Below are 12218 nucleotides of genomic sequence, written 5' to 3'. Positions count from 1 at the left end.
GGAGCCGTGTGCCAGGGCCGGGCCGCAGGTGGTGTTCCAAGTGCCTCCAGGGGAGCAGCTTTTTGTCCCGATCCAGGGGCATTCCCACGGGGTTGGGGTCCCTGGGAAGGTGCTCGAGGACAGGGTGGAAGTGGTTGGTTTGTGGTTTTGTGTTCTGGATTATCTTTTGTGGTGGGTGATGGCTGGTTGAGATTTTAGTGTTTCCTGGGGAGGATGGTGGGAATGTTTTTTCTGTGAGCTGCCCCCATGTGTTTGAAGCCCTATGGGTGCGGGGAGCGCTGGCACAGCCCCGGCACGGGCGGGGCGGCCCCGGGCGGGCTGTGGGAGCCGGGAGCGGCCGCCCGGGCCCGGAGCCGCTGCCTTGGGCCGGGAGCCCCCTGGGCAGAGCTCTGTGCTCGGGGCCGAGGCCCGGTCGGCCCGGGGAGCGCTCGGTGCCTGTGGGCCCTCGGCACAGGCGGCTCCGTGTGGCCGGGCTCCGAGGGGAGCGGCCCGGGCCGGCCGTGGCCGTGCGGGGCCTGGCGGGGCTCGGGGGCCGGGCCGGGCCGGGCAAAGGCTGAGGGAGAGCGGGGGAAGCGTTGGCACAGAGGCCCCGGGCTCCCCGTGCCCCCCTGGCCACGCAGCCGGGCTCGGGGGCCGCCTCGCTCAGAGCCAGCCCCGGCTGCGGGGGTCCCCGGGGGGCCCTGGGGAGGGGGCGGCGGGGGCTGACGGAGCTCTGTGCCCGGGGCTGGGCGCGGCTGCCGAGGGAGCGCAGGATGCAGGGTCCCCCCGTGCTGGGGCTGGCTCTGGCCGGCTCAGGGGCTGCATTGTCAGCCCAGAGGCACCTGGGGATCGCCCGGTACCAGCAGGGCTGGGAGGGAAACCCGGGAATGGGGGGAGCAGAAATGAACAGTAGGGGAGCTGGGGGTGTTCCAGAAGCCTGGAGATGTTGGGAGTGTGGACAAGCGGGACCCATGGATACCCCAGGCCCCTGAAAGAGGGACCCCAGACAGTTCTGACCCCTGGGACGCCTGTGATGCCAAAGTGGTGATCCCAGAGAAGAGGAACCTCCTGGATTCCCTGGAGGCACAGCAGCCCAGAGAGGGGGAACAGCAATACAAACTTGATTCGCAGCAACCCAGACGGGGGTCCTCTAGGACCCCAAAGTGGAGGGACCAGAGAGGGAAGACTCATGGCTGGGTGTTTTTGTTGAATCTTGGTATATTGTGTATTTTGGTGGATTGAATCTTGGTGTTTTGGAGGTTTCTATGGGCACCAGATGCCTCATGATGTCTAGAGATGGACTTGGGCAGGAGGGACCCCCTAACCCAATATGTCCATACATTTTATTTTTCCCCAAACCAGGATTCCACATTCCAAAACCTTGGCCAGATGGAGGAGAAGGCTGTGAGGAAGAGGAAGATGCCACAGAACAGCCAGGCAGGTGAGGAGGAAGTCAGTGCCCTTTTCCCCCTCTCTCCTGCTCCATCTCCCAGCCCAGCATGGACCCCTGTCTGCAGGACAACCCCGCTGCCGACGCCGTCCTGCCAGGGATGTGTTGGGAGAATCTCCTTCCCCTTCCCTGTGGCATGGAGGCAAATCCCATCCCCTCCTTGTCCTTCCTCCCCCAGACAAGGAGCTGAGGATGGAGACCAGGGAGAACAAATCCCCACTGCAGAACCTCATGGAACAGGTTTTGAGCAGCTCCACGGTGCAGGAATCCAAAAGGGAGGAGGGACAGGGACAGGCCGGCACGGCCCCGCAGCCCCTGAGCTCCAGCAGCAGCAGCGGGAGCCTTGGCGGCCTGGCCCAGGGGCCCTGGCAGGGACAAGGCCGCAGTGGGGCAGGTGCTGTCCTGGCCGGCCCTGGCAGCCACAGCCCCAGCCAGCCCTGCCTGGAGCTCGGCAGTACAGGGGCACTGCCCAGCCCTTCACCCGCCCCACACCCTCTGTGGCCAGCAGCAGCCCAGACACAGAGCCTGCAGCCACGGGCACATCCAGCTGCTCCTCAAGGTGCCAAGCAGAGCACACAGACGCACCCAGCACAAGAGGAGCCACATTCAGCTGCTGCTGAGTCGCCACAGCGGGGCTGTCCCTGTGCTCCTGCAGGCCTGCACAGCTCCCTCTTTCCTGGCACAAAATCCCCTCGGGCAGCTTCCCTGGAGCCCTCTGGGGCTGCTACCCGGAATCTCAGTTCATTTTTGAAGGCTGGAAAAGATCCCAGGTGATGCTTGGAAGGCATCTCAGGAAGATCCTGGAAGATGCAGGTTTGCTGCAAAAGCAAAAATGGATCAAAGTCAGCTTCCCTGGAGCAATCTGGGCCTTCTTTACATTTTTGTCATCCTGAAACTGGAGGTCAAGACACCACGACATTCCAGGTCAGGCTTTTCAGGAAAGGGAGGCCTGGGGGTGAGGTGCCCCCAGGCTGGCTGGAAATGGGGGTCCGGGGGTGCCCGGGCTGACGGGAACAGGGGATGCAGGGGCTGGGAGAGGAGGATACCCAGGAAAGGGGGTGCAGGGGGTGTCGGTGCAGGATAAGGGGGTGCAGGGGGTCCTGGAGCTGTGGAAGGAGATGCTGGGGGGTCACAGTGCCCAGGAATGGGGATTCCAGGAGGTGCCATAGGGGCTCCCCAAATCCCCTCCCAGGGGGGAGCAGGAGCTGTGTCAGGAGCTGTGGGGAGAGAAAAGGGGGTGAGCCCGGCATGGGGGGACATGGGGGAGTCCCGAGCACTTGGGACACGACCCCCAGGGACCCTCCCTCACTTTCTCCCGCAGCAGAGGCCGAGCCCCAGCCCAGGCAGACGAAGCCCAACATGAAGCCCCCGAGCCCCGGCAGCATCTTGGGGGGGCGTCTGGCAGCAGCTCCAGGGGTGGGAGGGGCAGGATCTGGGAAAGGGCAGTGGCTGCTGGGAAGGGACCGGGATGGACTGGGACAGGCTGGGATAGACTGGGACACTGGCATACACCGGGATACACCTGGCCCAGGACTGGCATGCACTGGGAGCAGGATCAGAGCACACTGGGAGCCAGCAGGACCAGAACTGGGGAACAGGGATCATCATGGGACCAACTGGGATATGCTGGGATTAGACTGAGAGTGACTGGGATCATACTGGTGGAAACTGGAACCTTACTGGGCCAAGTTGATGTCACTGGTTATGATTATGAGTATGCTGACAGTAACTGGGATATACCGGGAGGGTCTGTAATCATACTGGGGGTTACTGGGAACACACTGAGAGCAACCGGGAGTGACTGGGTGTGCTGGCTTGATAGCAAAACCATCGAGAGACTCCAAGTCAGAAAAACAATTTAATAGGAGAGGAAAAAAAAAGGTGAAATGTATCCAAATCAGAAAAACAATTTAATAGGAGTGAAAAAAAAAGTTATATGAAATGAAATGAAATGAAATGAAATGAAATGAAATGAAATGAAATGAAATGAACCAAAACAAATGCAATAGTACAAAAGATCACTGACAGAGTCAGAATACAATCTGATTCCCTGTGGTGGTGGTAGCAGTCCAGATGAAGAGGTCTGGTTGAAGCAGTGATCCCCTAGAAAGGTCTGGTAGCTCTTGTCCTCTGGGAATCCAGTGGGTAAGGCTGCCTGTGCTTTCCCAAATTCCAGATTGTATCCAGGTGGGAATGCTTGGCTCCTCCCCCTGGGCAGAGCATCTCACAATGGGCTGATATCATTTTATCAGTCTTGCAATGGGTCCTTGATTGCCCATTAAACAGAGATAGCTCCTGGAGGGAGTTATCTATGAGTCATGCATCAGGGCATTGATGGGCCATGAACAGAAGATAGTCTGGAGGAAGGGGACAAGTGAAACACTGCCCAACCTAGTTTCAACAGCTCATGTAGATGGTGATAGAATACATACTTTGGGCACATCTTACACTGTAACCTAGGACAAGATAGAAATAATATATCCTTACCTGCTAAAAATCATTCTAATTTCTGTATCTACAATTTTGTTAAGATTGTCAGGTACAACTTTTCATATTTAGCGTCAGTCAGTTATATCCCACCAGTTAATCAAGTCTAATTATAAAACCTATCACTAATTGTTAGCCCAGCTTATTAGAAAAAACCTAACCCTAGTAAAGCAATTAATAAAGCATGAAGACTTGAACAAAATTGTAAAACAAATTCAAGACAACAGACAAAATACTGTAGTAACTGTCCAACATCATACAAAAGAAATGAGAGTTCTACAAAACGTAAAGCAAGACACAAGCCACAACTCTTGTTGGATGCACTCCTTAGATTGTCACCAAATGCAACTAGAGTCTTAAACACCCTATGTCCCCCCATCATTATTTTGCTGATATTATTTAGTATAAATTTAGTAATGTCTATTGTAGTACTCATATAGAACTAGAGGATGTGAAAGTGAGTAGCAATTTTAACCTCATTATCTAAAACACCTAGGATAATGTTAAAAGAGAATTATTAAGATAGTGAGTTAAACCTAGAGCGAAGCCCCAGTAGTAGTAAAAGAATTTACTAGATCTATAGAAAAGGGAGGGCATGAGACAGAGGCTTGAAAATTAGTGCTAATCTTTATAGTAAACTTAAGAGCATATACTGTATTTTAGAATGTATTGTACATTTTAGAAGGCCTTTAGTGAATATCGAGTGCTGTGCCTGTTTACATATTTTAAAGCAGTACAAACATCCAGGACCCCTCAGTGATAACAAGAAAGACTAACCTAAACATAACAAGATAACAAAGCAAAAAATGCAAAGAAAGAGAAAAACACAGACTCACTAGAAACTGATGTCTTGCCTTGAAAAAATGCCAAAAGGACCAAAGCATGCACAAGAAAAATAAAGGTGAAGAGTTCACTGAGGAAGACTCCATTTCTTTCATCTTCTAGAGACCCTCGGAGACCACCATGATGAACTAAGCATGCCCAAGAGGATGTACCAAGAGGAGTTAATTACCATACAAAGTGAGGATGAGGGAGGCCAGAGAATAAATATGTATAAGGCAGATTGTGCAATGCCATGCATATGTAAGACCTCAAAGAATAATAAGAGAGGCAAGCTCTCTAGTGTTCATGCATGTCTTTAGTGAAGTTAATCCCCATGCACCTCAATGTCAATTAAAAATACATACTACTCTAACAACTGTTGTTATAAAGTTCTTTTCTGCCTTGTTTCAGGGGAGATATTTGGAGTTTGCAGGGCTCCAAAGCCGAGCTGCAGATGCCCCTCGGGGGGACATTGGGGGGTCCTTGGGGGGTGTTTTTGGGGGTCCCAGTGGTGGTGGTGGCAGAGCCGTGGCAGGGGGCGGGCGGATGTGGGTGCCCACACAGGGGGGTTGGGCTTCCCCGGCCGGGCCCTCCAAGCTCTGCCAGTGCCATGTGGAGACCGCACGGGACTGGTGGGGGGCAGTGACACCAGGTTTGGGGAGCCTCAGGAAAGCTGCAGTTTCCCTAAGCAGAACCCCTGAGAGAGGAGACCCCCAGAACCCCAAAGCAGGGACCCCAAGAGTGGAGGACACCTGGGATTGCTGGGACCCCAGCGAGGGGTGCTAGGGCTGGAGGGGCAGGATGATGGGTGATTTATTAATATATGGATATTGATCTAATATCAATACCCAACTGTGACGGACAAAAGACTCTCTAACAGGTTAGAGTTAGAAAGTGTAGGTTTAATGCAATGCTGGGCAGCTGCGTGGGATTGCTCCCTAATATGCACTGCAAAGTTACAAGTGATTACAGACTCTATTTATTTACATAAGTGTTGAATACCCCAAATACTAATACATATTCATAACACTAATGCCTGGCATCCTCTGCTTCATATTATAATTAGATAAAAGGCCATTAAGCATGCGTAGTTTGTTCTTTGAATTAGGTCAGTGGTCTCTTTTATGGGGAGGGGTCATAAAAAGAGGAAGCAAGGAGAGTCTTCCTCATTCTAAACTTTCAACCTTTTCAATGGATAACAAGACAAATAGAACCTGGTAGAACTCCAGTTTCCTGTTTCCGTGACTGTTGAATGGGTTTCTGGATGTTAGAAGATTTACAGTTGTCTGTGTTCTTAGGTCTATTTACCAGTTTCTTCTGCTTCTCATTATAAACACAGCTAAACAAATACAAAAATGACAAACAATTAGTTATTTAGATCTGGGATTGTTATTTTAGATCCACTTCCTTTCAACTAACCATTGACTCCTAATTATTTCCAGCACAGCCTATCTATCTATCTACTTTAACTAATTCAGGCAAAGCTTATCTGTAGCTAAAACCTTAACTTTTCTAAAATCCTTAATTCCTTTGAAGTTCATATCTCACTGAAAAGGGGTTCAGTGGTCCTGGTGCCCGAAGAGGCTGCTCCCAGTATCAGCATAGTTGCCCCCACCCTGTGTGCTTTCAGTTTTGTCAGCACTCCAAGTATGAGCCCAGTCACTGCCAGTCATTCCCCATTATGATGCAGTTTGCCCCAGCATGGTCCCAGTTGCTCCCAGTTGCTCCCACTTTCCTCCCGTGTGTTCCCGGTTCTCCCAGTTGCCCCTAGTATAGTCCCAGTCACTCCACAGATGATCCCAGTCCCTCCCTGCATGCTCCCAGTCCTGCCCAGTCACCCACAATGTAGACCAGTCACTCCAAACTTCTCACAGTAGTTTCCCAGTGTGGTCCCACTTCTCCCAGTGTGCTAGTTTGAAAACAAACCAACTGGAGATCCAAGTAAAAACTGTTCCATGACCCATTTCTCATAACTCCAGGGTGATATCTTTTGTTAATGGCCCAGCTGTTAAAACCAAATGGGGCAGTGTTCTTTATCTCTTCCATGACCCATCCTCCCTCCAGGGAGATATCTTCTGTTAATGGGCCATTGAGTCTCACTGCATGACTGATAAAATTACATCATCCCATTGTGAGATGCTCCACCCAGAGGGAGGAGCCAAGCAATCCCACCTGGATATAATCTGAGATTTAAACAGCAGGAGCAGCCTGGTTTCTACTGGATTCCCAGAGGAAGACCAGACCCATCTACACCACCACTGGACCTTCAGAGGAAAACTACACCCTTCTACAGGAGCACTGCTTCTACAAAACCACACCTGTCACTCCAGGAGGACTGCAGCCACAATTTGATTGGACTGCTAGCAACACCCTGGATAACTGGGTGTCAGGTTGGATTCTGACTCTGTCAGCATTTTTTTATTTTGCTACTGCATTTTTAGTTTAATTTTTAATTTTTTAGGTTAGGCTGCGAGGAAGATGCTCCAGGACAGCCAGGCAGGTGAGGAGGAAGTCAGTGCCCCTTTCCCCCTCTCTCCTGCTCCATCTCCCAGCCCAGCATGGCCCCTGGCTGCAGGACAACCCCGCTGCCGACGCTGTCCTGCCGGGCATGCACTGGGAGGATCTCCTTCCCCTTCTCTCAGGCATGGAGGCAAATCCCATCCTGTCCTTGTCCTTCCTCCCCCAGACAAGAAGCTGAGGTTGGAGACCAGGGAGGACAAATCCCAAGGGCAGAACCTTGTGGAAGAGGCCATTTTGAGTGGCTCCACTGTGCAGGAATCCAATGGGAAGGAAAAGCCCCAGAGATCCTGCAAGAGGAGGGCTTCCAAACCCATCCCAGGGTTCTTGGAGAAGGGAAGACCCAGCCTGTGCCGGGAAGATGGACAGAGCTTCAGCCAGAGCTCCCACCTGATCCAGAACCAGATGATCCAAACTGGGGATTGGCCCTATAAGTGTGGGGAATGTGGGAAGGGCTTCAAGCACAACTCCACCCTTGTGACCCACCGGTGCATCCACACCGGGGAGAGGCTCTACGAGTGTGCAGAATGCAGGAAGAACTTCAGCCAGAAATCCCTCTTGATCCGTCACCTGAGGATCCACAGCACAGAAGGGCCCTACAAGTGTGAGCAATGTGGGAAGAGCTTCAGCCAGCGATCCCACCTGATCTGCCACCAGAGGATCCACACCGGGGATAGGCCCTGCAAGTGTGAGGAATGTGGGATGAGCTTCAGCCAGATCTCCAGCCTGATCATACACCAGAGGATCCACACTGGGGAGAGGCCCTATAAGTGTGGGGAATGTGGGAAGGGCTTCAGGCAGAGCTCTGGCCTGATCCGCCACCAGAGGATCCACACCAGGGAACGGCCCTACAAGTGTGAGCAATGTGGGAAGAGCTTCAGCCAGAACTTCCACCTGATCTGCCACCAGAGGATCCACACTGGGGAGAGGCCCTACAAGTGTGGGGAATGCGGGAAGGGCTTCAGCCAGAGCTCCATCCTGATCCGCCACCAGAGGATCCACACCAGAGAACGGCCCTACCAGTGTGAGCAATGTGGGAAGAGCTTCAGCCGATACTCCCACTTGATCCACCACCAGAATATCCATGCTGAGAAAAGGCCCTACAAGTGTGGGGAATGCAAGAAGGGCTTCAACCAGAAGTTCCATCTGGCCATCCATCAAAAGATCCACACTGGGGAGAGACCTGACAAGTGTCCCAAGGTTCCAGAGAAGCTCCAGTCTCCTCCTGCCCCAGCAGATCCACACAAAGAAGAGGCCGTTCTGCTGCCACAAATGCAGGAAGGGCTTCAAACACAACTCCAGCCTCATCATTCACCAGTGTATCCACACTGGGGAAATGCCCTACAAGTGTGCGGAATGCAGGAAGGGCTTTCACCAGAGCACCCAACTGGTCATCCACCAAATGATCCACACCGGGGAGAGGCCCAAGAAGTGTGGGGAATATGGGATGAGCTTCAGCATAAGGTCCCACCTGATCCACCACCTGAGGATCCAAACCAGAGAATGGCCCTACACATGTCCCGCTTGTGGGAAGAGCTTGTCCAGGAGCTCTCACTTGAGCAGACACCAACGGAGACACTGGTAAGGGAAGGCCTAAGAGTGCCTCAGCTGCAGGAAGAGCTTTGTGCAGTGCTCCAACTTAGTCCTGCTTCAGACGACCCACATTGGGCAGAGAACTGGTGAGCCACATTCCCAGCGATCTGCATTGGGAAGACACTGGGCTGGTGGTCCTCTTGTTTGGTTGTCCCTAATATTCTTTTGATTCATCTTCATCCCTCTAAAGCAGACAAAACTGGGGATAAAAGTCAACAAATTCATCAAAGGTATCTAAAGCCTCATGTTTTACTAGTGTTTCAGTGTTGGTGTCCAGGGCATTCCTTTGGTTGCCCTGGAGGGTCAGAAACCTGGGCAGGGGGGTCTGGGACCCCAGCCCAGAGCTCAGAGAGACACTGGCTTTGATCTCAGTCCATGGGAAAAAACTTCCTTCACTGCAGGAAGCATTGCAGGCCACAAGAGTGTGAAATATAGTAGTTTAGTATATCACAGGGTGAAAAAACAGTAATATTAGGTTTCTAGCATTGAAGTGAATGGGGGCAAGATGGAGAATTTGGGGCGTTGTCTCCTTCTTCTTCATCCTTCTTGCCTCACTCCATTTCAGCAGTGACGTGGCACAAAGTAGTTAGTGAGGATTGGGTCAGAGTAAAGATGACCTTTTTAGTATTAGTGATAGACATTGGCAAGTAATAGTAAATAAAGAATATGTAGCAATTAGTATAAAAGATAAGGACAGCCCCAGTTCGGGGGGAGACGTGAGAAGTCCAGCCGCGGCAAACACCTTGTGGGACACTGAGAAATTGTAAGATAAGAAAGAATAGACGAAGTATGCAACCTTGAAAAATCTAAACCTGAAGACTCCGTCTCTTCCTTCGGTTTGGCACAGCACTGTGCAGAGGGCAAAGGACTCTAAAACCATCTGAATGCTGGGGTAAGCCCCCGACATTTCAGGGCAATCCAGGACTCAGGGAGGTATTGGAGAGGATTTGAGGGTTTGACTATATTTGGTGTGGTGGTCTTCATTTCTTGGTGCTCAAAGAGATGAGAGGGTTTGATCTGTCACCTCAAAAGCACTCAATGCTAAAATTACTCAATCTCACCACAAAATTACTTGATTGCACACCCCGTGAGGGAGGGATGGGGCTGGAAGGGGATTGGGTGAAGTGGGATGCAAATCAGGAGGAGTGAGGTGGGCTTTAGGTGGGACAGGATGGGTGGGATGTGGTTTGGGAGGTGTGAAATTGGGGAAATAGGGCTTGGTAGAGGGGGTCTTGATGTCCAGGAGGGGTGGGATGGGTTGGGGTTGAGACTAGGGAGGTGGGGTTGTGTCTGGAATGAGACAGCCCAAGGCTGGGAATGACCAAGGGACGGGGAGCTGGTTCCTGAGTGAGTTTTTGGATATTCCACATTCCTGAAGAAATTTTAGGGTATCCCACATTTCTGAGGTGGTCTTGGGCCACTCCCCAACTCTTGGGTGGTTTCCTGAGAGCGCTCCATGGAGCTCCATTTCCAGGGGAGGTTGCCTTGGGCATGAGCTCAGAGCTGCAGCCAAAGTCCATTGCCTCGGTGCTGGAGAGCAGAGAAATGATGAATGGCCCCAGACATCTCCAGTGTGTGTTTGGGGGCCAGGGCAAGTTCTGCGTAGGTGGGGTGGTCACTGCCCCAGCTCCAGCCACTGCAGCCTCTGGTCCAGCTCCACAGTGGCTGCCAAGCCCCTGGCACCCCAAAAACCCCACCTGTGAGAGGGACCAGAGCAGGTGAGGCTGTGACACGGCTGTGACACTGACACGTCCCACGGCCCCAGAGCTCACAGCAGCTGAGATGGTGCTGGATCCAAGGGTGACTGTAGATTTCTCTCTCCCTCTCTCTCTTCTCCTGACTTCCTCTTCTTAATATCTGGAGAACTGGAAGTTGGACAGGTTAGAGTTTGCTCAGTCAGTGCGTTCTGAAGTGATTTACTGTAATTCCATGTTGCTTTAAGATTTCCCAAATACCTCATTCTCTCAAGTTTGCAACTAAAAGTTTGTTCTCCACCCTCCTGAGAAGTTTGTTGCTTTCTCCCATGTGCTGCCCGAGGGGATTGAGGTACCTCAAGTCCCTTTCCAACACTGGCCGAGGGAGCTTGGGGCACAGCAGCAGGAACTGCAGGGCTGAGCAAGGCCTGGGTTTTGGCTGGAGGAAGCAGAAAGGCCAAGCCCTGAGCCCAGGCCTGGCACAGCAGGGCCTGTCCCTCACGGGTGCCTCGGGGCTGTTTGTGGGGCAGTGGGATGGGAGGGGCAGCAAGGACAAATGTCATCAAACTGCAACCCCTGCCAGCCTCCTCAGGGAGGGGCCAGGGAGGACCAAAGTGCAGCCCCTGAAAGGAAAGTTCCTTCTGTGGGGCCTCCAGAGGCGCTGCCAGAGCCCAGGGGACAAAGGCCTGGGTGCCTGTGGCCCTGCCAGCCCTGCCCAGCCCTTGGCCATCTGTCCTGCAGGCTGTGCCCCCTGTGCGTGCTGCTCCTGTGCCCTGGCCGGCTGCACACGCCCCTCTCGCTGTCCCCCCCAGCATTTCTCAGCCCAGCATTTCTGTGCCCTCCCTGGGCTCCCTGCACCCAGCGCTGCCGGCTCCTGGCACACAGAGCCAGGGCAGGAGCCCAGGCTCACACTGGGACACCTCGTGCACCAAAATTCCACCCTGGCAGGGTGTCCTAGGGTAACTTTATGATGCTTGTATCCCCAATCGTCTGTTCTGTTTGTGCTGTATATTGAGTCCTGTGCCTTTAAGACTGGTTCTAAGAGCAAGGAGAAGCGCAGAGTTTGTTTTGAGAAAACTGCCTGACTCCTCCACATTCTTCTGCAGACGGGTGTTCAGCGGAGGCTTGGAGAGACTGCAGGACAGAGGTTTGTTTGTTTGTTTGTTTGTTTGTTTTTCTTTTAGTTAGTTTCAGCTAGCTAGGGCAGAGAAGTTCCCTGGACTGTATTTTTTTCCTTTTTTCTTGGAACTGTGTAAACCTGCTCTGGACTGAAAACCCAGGGGAGCACTGGGGGCTGCACCTGTGGCCCACCGGGGCCTGGACCTCGGCATTTTCCAGCAGCGCCGGAGGGACTGGGACTGATGAGAGACTGAGAGAGAGCTGAGCTCCACCCACGGCAAGAACTTTCTCAATTTGCCATCTCACTCCAGAACGAGAGCTTTTATTGTTTCATATTATTCATTCTTTATACTTGTATGAATTTCGTTTGTTTAGTAAAATAGTTTTTTCCACTTTTCTCCAAAGAGGTTTTTTTCCGGACCGGTTGGAGGGAGGGGCCACTTGGATTTGCTTCCCAGAGGGATCCTATTCAGGGGTTTTCTCCCAAATTCGTCCCTAAACCAGGACAGAGGTTGAAATAAGAGAACATAAAAACCTGGATTATTTGGAATATAGAA

At 52.4% G+C, this 12218-nt stretch overlaps 1 pseudogene; it reads left to right on the top strand.

Moving 5' to 3' along the window:
• Positions 1–7216: 7216 nt before the first annotated feature.
• On the top strand, positions 7217–8840 carry LOC120747820 (zinc finger protein 664-like; annotated as a pseudogene).
• The last annotated feature ends 3378 nt before the right edge of the window (positions 8841–12218 follow it).

This window comes from Hirundo rustica, unplaced genomic scaffold, assembly GCF_015227805.2.
Source record: "Hirundo rustica isolate bHirRus1 unplaced genomic scaffold, bHirRus1.pri.v3 scaffold_216_arrow_ctg1, whole genome shotgun sequence".
Lineage (NCBI taxonomy): Eukaryota > Metazoa > Chordata > Aves > Passeriformes > Hirundinidae > Hirundo > Hirundo rustica.
The sequence above is the reverse complement of the archived record's forward strand: the minus strand, read 5'-3'. Positions and strand labels throughout refer to the sequence as shown.